The 14,745-nt window shown below is 34.6% G+C and overlaps 1 long non-coding RNA gene and 1 pseudogene across 1 annotated transcript in view; one reads left to right on the top strand and one right to left on the bottom strand.

Annotated features, from left to right (window-relative positions):
• Positions 1-6,594: 6,594 nt before the first annotated feature.
• On the bottom strand, positions 6,595-6,683 carry LOC143651095 (small nucleolar RNA SNORD116; annotated as a pseudogene).
• A 2,940-nt stretch (positions 6,684-9,623) lies between these two features.
• LOC143649506 (uncharacterized) overlaps positions 9,624-14,745 on the top strand; it is a 99,682-nt gene continuing 94,560 nt past the window's right edge. The window contains exon 1 of the long non-coding RNA XR_013159066.1: positions 9,624-9,756. This is a non-coding gene — a long non-coding RNA (uncharacterized LOC143649506). The remainder of the gene's footprint in view (positions 9,757-14,745) is intronic.

The following is a 14,745-nucleotide window of genomic DNA, read 5'->3' on the forward strand; positions in this document are numbered from 1 at the left end:
TGAAACGGTAGTTTAGTGGTAGAATTCTTGCCTGCAAAATGGGAGACCCGGGTTCAATTCCGGGTCCATGCACTTCCTAAAAAACAAGCAAGCAAAACAGACAAAAACAAACAAACAAAAATTCAACAAATAGTGCTCCAATAACAGGATACTCACATGGAAAAATAATGACATGTGACCCAGTCATACAGCATACAAAAAAAGTTGTTTATAAAATGGCTCACCTATATACGTTGTTTTGTCCTTGCTTTTTCATATACTAACATTTCTTAAAGACATTTCATATCAGCACATATAAGACTATCATATTCCATTTCTTTAATTATTATTATTAGAAAATACTTTGTGCCAAGAATTGTACTCGATGCTTTACATAGATTAACTCACTTAATGCTTATGACAGCTCTGTGCAGTAAGTACTATTGTTTGTCCCTTTTCCATGTAGCATGCAATCTGAGTCTGAGCTCAAAATCAGAGTTCCTGCTCACTGGTTGTCTCCAGGTTTTTTTTATTACAGTCATTCAAAACATAACTGTCTGAATGTGCATTAGTGAGTGTTATCTGTATATGTGTGTGTTTGAATGTATGCTTGTGGATATAAAAATAGATATACATTTTACATACATAACTTGAGTACAATTTTATTACGAAAATTACAGGGTGGGAAGGGATGATTTTAAAAATATATTTTAAAAGTTTCCTTCATTTGGATCCTGCAAATTTTTTAAGTTTATTCCTAGATATTTGTTATTTTTATTGATTTTTAAAAATTTTTTTTATTTGAAGTAACTTCAAACTTACAGGAAAGGGGCAAAAATTATACAAAAACACATAGAACTACAAAATACCCCCTCACCCAGATACGCAGATTTACCAACTTTTGGTATTTTGTGGCATGTATTATATCATTCTATCTACCTACCTATCTACCTGTTATCTAAACATTTGTGAGCAGGTTGCATACATCATACTCCTCTAACACAACACTTCAAGTACATTTCCTTAGAACAAAGACATTCACTACGTAACTACCTTAAGTATAGTTATCAATAAGTCCAAGAAATTTAGTATTTATATAAAGCATACAGTCCATATTCCATTTTTTTTAGTTGTTCCAATAATGTCTCTTTTTGTCTGGGGTTGGAAGATTTTTTTTAATTTTTATTTTAGTGATATATATTCACAACCTAAAATTTCTTCCTTTAACCCCATTCTGATATATAATTCAGCGATGTTAAATATAATCACAGTGTTGTGCTACCATCACCATCATCCATTACCAAAACTTTTTCATCACCCCTAACAAAAATTTTGTACCAATTAAGTTTTAATGCCCCATTTCCTATCTCTTCCCTAGACCCTTTATTCTAGTTACTGAATCTATGAATGTGCTTATTCTGATTATTTCATTAGGTATTTTATTTTTGGTAACTCTAGTAATTATATTTTTTCTGCAATTATATCATTATATTTTTATGGCTCTTGTTTATATTGAAAACTTTTTTATTCAGTCATTTTAAAGGATTTCATATCGTTTTTAATAGTTCTTCTAGGAACACATCACTTGGTCTATTCATTCTGATGACTTTTGTTTCTCCTTTCTAAAATTTGTCCTTTCAGTTTTTCTTTACAATTTAATTCACTAGAAATTGCGAAGTTATATTATAATAGTGGTACTAGCCACCCTTGCCTTGATCCTGGATTTAAAAGGAATGCATTTATTGAAATCCAAAAATTTTAGCAATACATTGATAGTGCTTTATTCTCCATGATATCTTTTTCATAATTTTGTATGTATTCTGTTAAATTAAAAACAGATTATAAATTTAATTTTACTTCTATGCACTTTATCTTAAAATGTATGAAATGACACTTTGGTGAATTTATCTGTGACTGGTAATTTGCAGGGGTTAACCCTTTAACAAGCCTCTCAAATTTCCTATTTTCATTGTTATCTATTGCTTAGTTTTTGTATCTGTTCTACAGTAATAATGACATTATAATTTCCTCAAAAAGTGTGCATTCATTATTTTCTTTAGGTCTTTTTCATTTTATTTGCACAGTTTTTCAAAATGATTTCTGTAAGTACTTCCTAGATATTTTATATAATTAGTCACTGTTTTTTCATTTGTGTTCTTTTTCCAGAGTTAGCTCTAGAATATATTTATATTTATACTCTTTTTATGTTTTCTAATCCATTAATTTTTGTTTTCTGTTTATAATATTTATTTTATTCTGCTTTCCCTGGGTTAATTTCAATTTTATTTGTCTTGAATCAAATGTTTAATTTTCTTCTTTGTTATTCAGTTATATAAGTACTTTAGACTGAATAACTTTAGTTTTATATATACAATTTCAAACTGCTGCATCATTCCTTTGATTTTATATATATATATATATAAACAACTTCAAACAGCTGCATCATTCTCTTATACTTGAATTTCAACTTGGATGTGTTTAAAATACTTGGGCAACGTTTTATTTTCCTCCTGATTTAATTTTTACTTTTTTATTAAAGCATAATGTACATCCTATAAAGTATACAAAACATTATGTAGTTTAATACATTCTTACCACCCAGATACAATCTCCTAACCTCTTCCCAGCTCAAATGTAGACAACGGATTGCATTATTTAAAACTTCTCTGGCTGCTGCATGAAACTATGGGTTTCAATTTAGGCAGGAAGCTTCTTTTGTGTCCCGCCTTACCCCATTATCCACCAAAATGTAAACAATAACCTGATTCCATCTCCATAATTTAGTTTTCCCTTCTTAAAGTCTGTGTAAATGGAATCACATGATATATAATCTTTTGTGTCTGCATTCACTCAGTTTCATGACTGTGAGAATCAATCTGATTTTCTCAGGTAGCATCAATTTTATCTTTGCAAATGCTGTATGATATTCAAGTATATGAATACACCAGAACTCATTTAACCATTCTTCTAATATGATTATTCAAATAATGTGTGTTTTTTTTTTTCAGTTGATGTAGCTGTAGAATAAGTCTTGATGTCCGGCACTATGTCTTCCAAATTGGTACTTTTTCAGAATTGCCTTCACATTTGCTGGCCCTTGGCAACTTTCATAAAATTTTATGTAATTTCTCATTTTCAAAAAAATCTCCGAGGATTGTGAATGGGAGTGCATTAAAACTATTTATTGATCAATTGGTAGAGAACTGACATCTTTCTCATATTACATCTTTCAATCCACAGATATATCTTTCCATTTATTCATATTTTTTGCAAACTGTCTCAGTACTGTTTGATAATTTTATATATACATAGACCCTGCACATATTTAATTGGATGTATTCTGGTATATTTTCTCCTGATACTTTGTAAAAGTTGCTATGTATTTGCTCTGCTATTGCTTGCACTCATAGTTATTTTTTTATTAATGGACTTCATGGTTTAGAACAATTTTAGATTTACAGGAAAGTTGTGAAGATAGTGGAGTTCCCATATACCACCTGCACTTAGTTTTGCCTGTTATTAACATCTTTCATCAGTTTGTAATCTGTTACAATTAATGAACCAGCATTAATACAAAAATATTAAATAAGGTCCATAGTTTATTCAGATTTATTCAGTTTTACTCTAGTGTCATTTTTCTGTTCTAAGATCCCATCAATGGAGGGCGAGGGTAGTTGGGTGGTAGAATTCTCGCCTGCCACGTGGGAGACTCCCAGCCCATGCACTTCCCACACAAACAAACAAATGACAAACTAAACCAAACAAAAATTCAACAAATGGTGCTGCAATAAGGGGATACTCACATGGAAAAAGAATGCTATGTGACCCCACCATACAACATACAAAGAAAAAAACAAGATCCCGTCAAGGATACCATTGCTACTTGTATTTTATTTTATTTTATTTTTTATCTCAGTTGTCTTTAGGTACTTCCTGGCTGCGACAGCTTCTCAGACTCTTTGTTTTTGTTGACCTTGGCATTTTTGAGGAATGCTAGCCATTTTTTGTTTTGTTTTGTTTTGTTTTTGTTGAATGCCCCCTCCATTGGTAGTTATGTAATGTTTTTCTCATGAAAAGGCTGGGGTTATGGGTTATTGGGACGAATGGCACAGAGGTGAAGTGTCATTCCCCTCACGTCATGTCAAGGGCACATTATAGAATGATTTATGATCATTGGTGTGACCCTTTCTCACTTAGCTGGCATAGTGTTATCAGGTCTCTACACTGTAAAGTTACTCTTTCTTTTCCTCTTTCCATATTGTATTGCTTGGAAGGAAGTTACTATGTGCAGCCTACTCTTAAGAAGTGAGGACTTGCTCCCTCTCCTTTAGAATGGAGTAGCTACATAATGTTTTTGGAATTCTTCTGCATGGGAAACTTGTCTCTTCTCCATAATTGATTTTATATACAGAATTTGTATCTCGTCATTTGGTAAATTCTTTGTACCAATGATTAATTTGTACATTCTTTTGAATTTTCTGTGATCACATCTCCTCTAAAAGCTATAATCATATCATCTCTTTCTTTCTAATCCAAATATTTCACTCTTTTTTTTTTTGACTTATTGCATTGGGCACAGCAGTGGGTACAAGTGATGACAGGGGCCATCTTTGTCTCATTACCATCAGGGGGAAAGCTTTCAATATTTAACCAATAACCATGCCATTTGATGTGAATTTATTTTACCCGAATAAGAGGTTTTCTTTCAATATCTAGGTTATTAAGAAATTTTTGAAATCACAAGTGCATGTGAATTTTATCAAATTCAAATGCATGTCCTGAATCTGTTAATAGTCAAGTCTATTTCCTCCTTTATCTTTTTAATGTGATGGACTACACTGATTAGCAAATTTTAAATCAACCATTCCTTCCTGAAAGAAACCCATTTGTCTTTATGTGTAATCCATTTTGTATATTGCTGTGTTCAGCTTGCTGATATTGTGTTATGGATTTTTTTTTCACTGATATTCATGACAGAGATTTTCCTTTCTTGTGATGCTGTTGTAAAGGTTTTGATATAGTTGCTATAGCTTTATCATACAATGAAGTGGGTAATATTCTTTCTTTACTTATTCTCTAAAAGAGTTTGGTTAGGATGGGTTTTGCACCTGCCTCTAATGTTTGAAAGCATTCAGTGGTGAAGACAGATAGACCGCTAGTCTATATATACCTACAACATTCAAATGTTTAGATAAATATAGGACTACTATTGAGTTTCCATTTTTTATTATGTAGGTATTCAAATTTTATTTTCATGGAATTTGTTTACTTCATATGCATTTTCAAATTTATTGTGTAAATTTCTCATAATATCATATTTTAGTGTCTTTGGGATCTGTAGTGATATGCCTTTTTTCATACATGACATTGGTGATTTGTGCATTAACTTTTTTTCTTTATCAGTTTTGCTAGGTGTATCAGTTTGAAAAGGTTTATGTGCCCTAGAAAAGTCATGTTTCAATCCTAATCAACCTTGTGGGAGCAACAGCTTCTTCTAACCCCTATTCAGTACTATATGTTGGAAACTTTAATTAGTTATCTCCATGGAGATATGACTCAGTCAAACGTGGGTGTTAAACTTAATTAGGTGGAGATGTGTCTCCACCCATTCCAGGTGGGCCTTGATTAGTTTTACTGGAATCTTTTAAAAGAAGAAGCACTTTGGAAAAAGCTAGAGAAAAACAAGAGAGAAAGCCATGAGATTCTGAGAGAGCAGAGAATGACACAGAACCACAAAGCAGAGAGTCCACCAGCCAGAGACGTTTGGTGATGAAGAAGGAAAATGCCTCCTAGGGAGCTTCATAAAGCAGGAAGTGTGGAGAGGAAGCTAGCAATGCCATTTTCTCCATGTGCCTTTCCAGCTGAGAGAGAAACCCTGAACTTCATCGGCCTTCTTGAACCAAGGTATCTTTCCCTGGATGCCTTAGATTGGACATTTCTACAGACTTGTTTTAATTGGGACAATTAAACTAGCAACTTATTAAATTCTCCTTTTTAAAAGCCATTCCATTTCTGGTATATTGCATTCTGGCAGCTAGCAAACTAGAACACTAGGGAGTTAACAATTTTGTTAGTATTTCCAAAGAAATAATCTTTAAGTTTCTTTATTTTTTCCTATTGTATTTTTGTTTGCTATTTTATTGATTAATAATCTTAACATTTCCTTCCTGCTGTATTTGGATCTCACTTGATAATTTGTTAGTATAGAATTTTAGGAGAAATGCTTAGACCATTGGTTTTAGTTCTCCTCTTCTAATATATTCTCTCAGGTAAATAAATTTCCCTTGGAACACTGGTATTTCAATTTTGATATATGTCCATGATGACTCAATTCAAGGTAGTATCTAATTTTCATGGTGATTTCTTTTTTTTTTTTTTTAATTCATGGCTTGTTTAGGAATAGGTGCTTACATTTCTAACTTTCTGAAATTATCTATCTTTTAAATTTTTTATTTTATCTCAAATTCACTATGGCCAGAGAGATATTTTGAATTTTCTATAGTGATCCTATCCTTTACATTTGAATTAAACTTTTCTATATTTTGTATGTGGTCAATTTATAAAAATGTTTCATGTGCATTTGAAAATAATGTATATTCAACAATTATTGATGGCGGTGATCCGTATGTGATGAAAAGATAAAGTTTGTTAATCATATTGTTCAAATTTTCAATGATTTAGTTTTGTTTGCTTATCATATCACCTTTTGAAGAGATATGATAACATCTCCAATTCTGAATGGGAATTTATCTATTTCTATGTTTACTCCTGTCAGTTTTTGATTTGTATATTTAAGGTTATGTTATTAAATGCAAATAGAAAATCTTAAAAGCAACTTAAAGAAGAGAACAATAATAAGAGTGTCCTCTGACTTTTCAACAGAAACAATAAATGCTAGAAGACAAATCGAATGAAATGTTAAAAAAAAAAAAGTAAATAAATGCCAATTTAGAATTCTAAACATAATGAAAATATCCTTCCAAAATAAAACTTTCTCAGAAAATTACATGGAGAATTCAACATCCCTGTCCTATTACACATTCACACATGTCATTTTAGGGTAGAGTATCTACATAATGTATCCACATGTGCACACAAGCACGCATATACACATGCACACATAAAAGAGAAGTCACCATGCACAAGGAAAATTATTCCCAAATGTGGAGAGATAATGATTCAAGAAGGAATGAAAAGCACTGAAAAGAGTAATTTGTAGTTGTATTTAAGTGAACGTTGACTATTTAAAACAACAACAATAATGGCCAAAAAAATGGGAAGGAGCAAATAAAGTGAAAGCACTATAAAACCCTTCTCTTGTCCAGAAATCTGTGAATATCTTATATATGGATTTAAATCTGTATTTTTTTATTGCACCTATGGCTGATTATACTTTCAATCAAATACATTGCCTTCATCTCTGAAATGATGAGTGTCCTCATCTCTGAGATGAATCTCCTCATCCAACCAGTTGGAGGTCTTGTGGGGAAACCGAGGTTTTCAGCAGTCAGAAAGAAGACTTTCTGTCTGTATGTCTGCCAGCCAGCCTCTACCAGTGAATTCACCTTAATCAAGTTTCCAACCTGCAGCCTGGTCTACAGTATTGGACTTGCCAATCCTCATGGTCAGGTGGGCCAATTTCTAATAATTGATCTTTTAATATTTACTGAGAAGAAAGAGGGTTTGAGTTTAAATGACAGAGAGGAATGGATGTAGCAGTCACCTAAGACAGAGGTCTGCAAACTTTTTTCTACATAGAGTTATACAGTAAATACTTTAAGCTTTATGAGCAATATGGTTTCTGTCACATTGCCCAATTTCCATTTGTAGTGTAAAAGCAGCCGTAGAGATGAAGGAACAAATTGACATGGCTGAGCTTCAATAAAAGTTTATTTTCAAAAACCAGGCACAGAGCCAGTTTGACCCACAGACTGTGGTTGGCTGATCCCTGATCTGGGAGAGTGGAAAAATGAATGCACTAGGGAAATCCAGTAGGGTTTCTAGGAACCTCCAAAGGTTTATTTGAGGTTTTAATCATGGGTATAAAGTGGAACAAGTTGGGATGAAGTGCTTTTCTCCAGTCATGCTTTTAGGTGCTTGGGGGCATGTGTAACAAGTGCTAAGGAAAATATTGAGCAACCCACAGATCTTTTATTCTTAGTTTCTGCCACATGTGAGCTGCTCCAGTCATTTTTCCACTCCTCTCCCTTCCTTTCCTTCCATAATCTTTTGTCTAATTTGCACATCATTCTCCATTCAGCAATCTGAATTATTTTCTCTTTTTTATACCCCTTACCACTCCCTCTCACTGTTCACTAGTATTTCAGTCTACTCAATTTATTTTAACATTTGTTCCCTTTACTATTTGTTTATTTTTAATCCGTATTTTACTCATCTGTCAATATCATAGATAAAAAGAGCATCAGACACAAGGTTTTCACAATCACATAGTCACATTGCGAAAGCTCTATCATTATACATTCATCTTCAACAAACATGGGTTCCTGGAACACAGCTCTACAGTTTCTGGCACTTTCCTCTAGCCTCTCTAATACACCTTAAACTAAAAAAGGGATATCAATAAAATGTGTAAAGGATAATCTCTCGACTCTCTTTGCAATCTCTCAGCCACTGACACTATTTTGTCTTGTTTCTCTCTTCCCCCTTTCAGTCGAGAATTTTTGCTGAGTCCCAACTCATTTTAGGATTTCTGTCCCACGTTGCCAGGGAAGTTTACACCCCTGGGAGTCATGTCCCCCCGTAGAAATGGGGACGGTGGTGAGTTTGCCCACCATGTTGGCTGAGAGAGAGAGGCCACATCTACTCATCAAAAGAGGTTCTCTGGGGGTGACTCTTAGGCCTAATTTTAAGTAGGCTTAATCTATCCTTTGGGTGGATAAGTTTCAAATGAACAAACCCCAAGACTGAAGGCTCAGCGTATTGATTTGGTTGTCCCCACTGCTTATAAGAATATCAGGAATTATCCAAATGGGGAAGTTGAATTTCCTTCCCCCCTTTCTCACCATTCCCCCAAGGAGACTTTGCAAATACTTTTTTATTCACTGTTCAAATCACTCTGGGATTTATCAGGGTATCACTCTGGACAAACATACAAATTTTTTCTTAGTAACCACGTCAGGTTGTTTCCTGTTCTACGCTCGCTTGTGTCTTCCCACTCTATTAACACTTCAAGTTTTAAGCATTGGCTCTCTAGGTTCTGCATATTCTGGCACCTCTCCAGCATCATCTTGCCCCTCTCTGTCTCTTGTTCATTGTACTTGCCACATACTGGTTCTCTTTCAGTTTCAGAAACATATCAGAGTTCATTCCGTCTTCAGGTTCTTCCCTCTGCTTGAAATTCTTCTCTTGATCCTTCCCTGAGCTTCCATTCATTTTTCAAGCACTATTTGAAATGTCCTGTTCTCTTCGAGACCTTCCTTCATTCTCATAAGTATTTTCTTCCCCACCCACCAACCACCCCCTCCCACACACACCTCACCCATTAATTATTCTCCTAGAACTCTACCTCTTACCTTCACCAGATTCATCATAATGTATAAAATGACTTTAAATGTATATGACTCATAATGTATAAAATGACATAATTTGTTTAAGTCTGTAGTGCCTACTATAGACTCCATGAGAGCAAAACTGTGTCTAATTTAGTCCACCAGTATAATCCTGGCCTAGCCTCTGAGCCAGTATTTTTGCAATGAATATTCGTCAATGAATGACTAAAAGAATGACCTCAGATCTCATTCATTTGGGAGATGGGAGGTAAGACAGCATTCTCATTGCCTTTTACAGTCTATTATTCCTCCATCCCTAGGCTGGGCTAAGTTATCTCTTACATGTTTCCATAGTGCCTTTTCAATTCATATTAAATATCTGACTACCCATCTCTCTTTCCTGCTAGACTTGTAGCTTCAAAAGGGCAATAAATGTATCTGATTTGTTCAACATTCTATCTTCATTTCATTGCACACTACCTGGTGCACAGTAGGCACGCAAAAACTACTTTTGGAATAAATGAAGATTTATGTGTGTTCAGACTTCTGTCATATATAGAAATCCTAATATTTTGTGTTCCCTAATTTCATCTGTTTTATAGAAAAAATGTAATCCTTAAAGGATTATTTTTATTATTACGAGGAACATTACTGCTTTCTACAGGGAGACACAGATTGAAGTTAAAAAAAAAAGCAAGTGAAATGAAAATAAGTACTATATAGAAAGTTCTTGACTTTTTGAAAAATTTCCATGTAAAGTCCAAACCGTAATCCTTCTTTTGGAAATTAATTCAGTTAAAGTATCAGAATATAAAGGTAACTGGCTAAAAGATAACTTTTTTTCTTTTAAACTTTTCAAATCTCTAGCAATACAACTTGTCATACCTGACAAATTTCAGAATGACAGAGGCCAAGCTGGAAGATTTTATGCGACACATTAAAAGTTAATAGTATTCTGAATACACATACATACACAAACACACACACACTGCATAGATACAAAAGCAATTTGGAAATTTTTGAAAACATCATCAAGAGCAAGCAAAGTACATACAGCTTGAAAAATTATAGTGTTTTACACAGATGGCAGAAATTAAGTTAAAGGTGATAAAAAGCACCCCATTCTATCTCTAACAGCAATTTATCCTGAAATAAGGGCCCTATTCATTTTAGGAAGCAATTTTTCAAATACTTGAGGCAATTGCTGTAGTAATATTAATACGATTGGACCCTCCCTTATGATGTCATATTGAACCATTTTATACTATCATTATTCATTTCTTGTGAGTATGATGTAGACACGCTCGGAAATGCGCTGACTTTCTGAGTCCATGGCTCTTGTTCATTGCACTACAAGTATAATAGTTCAGTAGTAAACTAGTGACCTAAAAGAGGAAAGAAAAGGAAACAACACTTATGGAGTACCTGCTGTTTGACATTAACTATATAAGATGATATTTATTCTTTCATTTAATCTACAAATGCCTTTTGGGTGCTATAACCTCTCAAATAGAAATTATCCCATGAACAAATGGAGAACCAGAAGGGTTAGGCAATTTTTTCCCCTGTTTCACAGTTTATAACCAGATGTAAATGACTCCAAACCTGTTTACTTAACCACTGGGATACATTATGTTAGTATATCCTTCACATTCATGAAACAGCCATTGAACACTGGAGGAGCTACATATGTCCTAATAAAAGTTACTGTTTGAGGTTATAAAAATACAAATTCAATCTAGGAATACTGGTTGTTTCTGTAAGCGGAGTAGATCTCATAATCCTCCAGGGTCTGGCCCTCCCTTGGTAGGTTCATAAAACCATTACTAGATCCATCAGAGTTAATTAAACTCAGGAATGCTGCCTGCCTGTTGCATGGCTACTGACTCGTGATCAGTTATACCTAGGTTAGGAATTATCTAAAAGACCTCTGTGATTCAATATTCCTCAATACCAGTTTACTTAGCTTTAAGATAAATGGGCAGGCGCTGAGACCATAACCAAACAGCATTTGCTTCTGGTGATCTCCCCAAATGCCAGGCAGGGTTTTCAGGCCATTCTGCAATATGAGGTATGCACCATGTAAGAGACAGCTAAAAAGCAGGTCAGTATGCTCTTCTGCTAGTCTTTATCTAGCATTTATACCATAAAGGAAACAAGATCCTTTCAAGAGTAAGTAGTAAGAGATATACCAAGTCATACCTCTCAAAATTCCGGGTATAACTACAACTTATCATCAAGGGGGCTCACAATGAATAAATTGGACAACTAGGTAAAAGCCAACCAGTTCACATTCCACATTTATCTTCGCTGGCTACATTAGGAAAGCAGCACTGGAATAAGGTAATCCAGACTTACATGCCCAGATATGCATGTTGACCTTTTACCTGAAATTAGATACTAAATAATGAGAACCTATTCATTTGTTCCAAATTTCTGTATTGAGTACCCGAGAAAGGCCAGGAATTATAACAAGTGTTTAGGATAGAGCAGTAAACAAATCAGAAAAAGTCCCTCATCTCATGGACTTCATTTCCTAGAGGGTCAGCCAAATAATGGGGAGACGGATAGATACGTAGTGCAAAGTCAGCTGGTAATAAACTCCATGAAGAAAAATAAAACAAGATAAAGGAATGGAGACTGACATGGAGGTGAGCTGTTTTAGATAGGACATGCAGAATAGGTTTCTCTGAATGGAATAACATTTCAGCAGAAACCTGGAGAATGTGAAGAAACAAGTCTCCTTTGATCTGTAGTAGAACATTCTAGGTGGAGGCAACAAACTAGAAAGGTCTTTGCTTCTACTTTCCTCACTGATAACCAGGGAAATGCTTTAAAAATGGAAGTTAAATCCTGTTCTTACTCTTTTCAAAATTCTTGAGTGGCTTTCCCTTACCCCTGGAATGGCATCTTCGGTAGGCAGCTTCTCATGATCCCTGTGCCCTAGTATTCTCCTCCCCTTGAACGTGTCTTGGACTTAATAACTTACTTACAGTGAATAGAATAGGACAAAGTGTTGGGATGTCACTTCTGAGATTAGATTACAGAAAGACTGTGGCATCCATCTTGGGTGCTCTCTCTTTTGCACACTTGCTCTGAGAGGAGCTCACATGTATAAGATGCTCAAAAGAGAGGCCCACATCTCAAAGAACTGCAGGAGAATGCCAGATCACAGTAAAAGAGACTGAGAACCTCAATCTTACAGCCCGTGTGAAAGCAAACAGCCAGGTGTATAAGCTTGTAAGTGGGTCCTCCATGACTCCAAGATTCAGAGGAGAGAGACTGTGACACTGGCCAGCGCAGGCTTTTGAGAGACCTTGAGGCAAAGGCCCCCATCTATGCAAGCATCCAAAACTATAACAAAACCTCCATAAAAGGTCTGCATCATCTGGTCCCCAGCTCTCCTTTTTTTTTTCCTTCTGTCATTCCCCCACTCACTGTGCTCCAGTCCTAATGACCTCAGGTTCTTCCACATCCTTGAAGATGTGATACATATGATTTTGGATTATCTATTAAAATATAGAATATAAGTTCTTTACCCTTATATTTCTTCTAGATCAAATAACACTTTGGAAGTTTCCATTATCTCTGTCCCCACCAAAAGTCAGCATCAGTATCAGTGCTATCTCTGAGATGAACAGTGATAATAAGTATTCAATAAATACATATTTAAGTATATCAGTAAGATACTTTACTTTGCATGCATCTTTTAAGATATTCACATGTACATCATACCACTGAATATTAAGATTATTATTCTTAGATATCCATTTAACATCCCATTCTTGGAAGTAAAGCACATGTACTTCCAAAAGTATTTTCCCTATCCACACAGACATCTCCTGGTTGAAAACATATTAGGCTAATGTGTTAATCCTAGTGAGAGATGATGGTGGTTTATATGAGAGTAGAAACAATGGAAGTGATGAGAAATTTTTGCATTATGGGGATGTTTTAGATTGTTAGCTGCCAGAATGCAATATACCAGAAACAGAATGGCTTTAAAAGGGGGATTTAATACGTTGCTAGTTTACAGTTCTAAGGCTGAAAAGATGTCCCAATTAAAACAAGTCTATAGAAATGTCCAATCTAAGGCATCCAGGGAAGGATACTTTGATTCAAGAAGGCCCATGAAGTTCAGAGTTTCTCTCTCATATGGAAAGGCACGTGGCAAGCACAGCATCTACCTTTCTCTCCTGGTTTCCTGTTTCATGAAGCTCCCTGGGAGGCATTTTCCTTCTTCATTTCCAGAGCACTGGCTGATGGACTCTGGTGCTGCAGCATTCTCTGCTCTGTGAATTTCCTCTCATTCTCCAAAATGTTTCCTCTTTCACAGGACTTCAAAAACTAATCAAGACCTAACCCAGTGAGTGGAGAAATGTCGTCACCTAATCCAGTTTAACAACCACTCTTGATCAAATCACATCTCCAGGGAGATGATCTAATTACAGTTTCAAACATACAGTATTGAGTAGGGATTATTTTGCCTTTACAAAATGAGATTAGAATTAAAACATGGCTTTTCTAGGGTACATACATCTTTCAAACCAGCACAGAGGACATGTTGAAGTTAGAAGTGATACGATTTCCTGGAGGATGAGATGTATGTCGTGAGAGAAGGAAAATCAAGAATGAATATAATATTATTGATCGAAGCAATGGTAGTCACAAAATAGGATAGTTAGAGCATATATGACTTCTTCAGTGTTTTTGTTGTTGCTTATAAAAATAAAAAAAAAATCAGTCAACTGGTTTTATTCCTGAAATATGAAGAATGCATTGTTATCATAGCTATTTTTTCTTTTCCTTCAGATTAAATGAACTTACTATGTACAGATATGTTCATATCAATAAAGTGAAATGGAACCTAAGGCATTTTCTCGAATGTTTCTCATCTTTTGAAAAGTTAAAATAGAGTTAAAATTCATTTTTTTGCCAGATATAAATTACACATTTTACCTTCAGAAATATATTTCATAATCTTGGTGCGCTTCTGTTGCAGAGAGAATTACAAATCCATTGTTTTTTCCAATATGAAGAATCCACTAATGGAAATTTTTTCACACTATTTTCAGTTTTACTATTACCTCCATAGAGTTTGCCCTTATGAACTCGATCAATTATCTCAGACATTAATTTTCTCAGAAACTAATTATTTCAGGTATTCGTATACCAACATTTTAGAATCAGATCAGTGAACTAAGTTGGCCACTGGATAAATTTTAAAAGGGATCAAAGATTTTAATCATTCTTCCTA

The sequence above is a fragment of the Tamandua tetradactyla genome, chromosome 11 (genome assembly GCF_023851605.1).
Source record: "Tamandua tetradactyla isolate mTamTet1 chromosome 11, mTamTet1.pri, whole genome shotgun sequence".
In the NCBI taxonomy this organism is placed as follows: domain Eukaryota; kingdom Metazoa; phylum Chordata; class Mammalia; order Pilosa; family Myrmecophagidae; genus Tamandua; species Tamandua tetradactyla.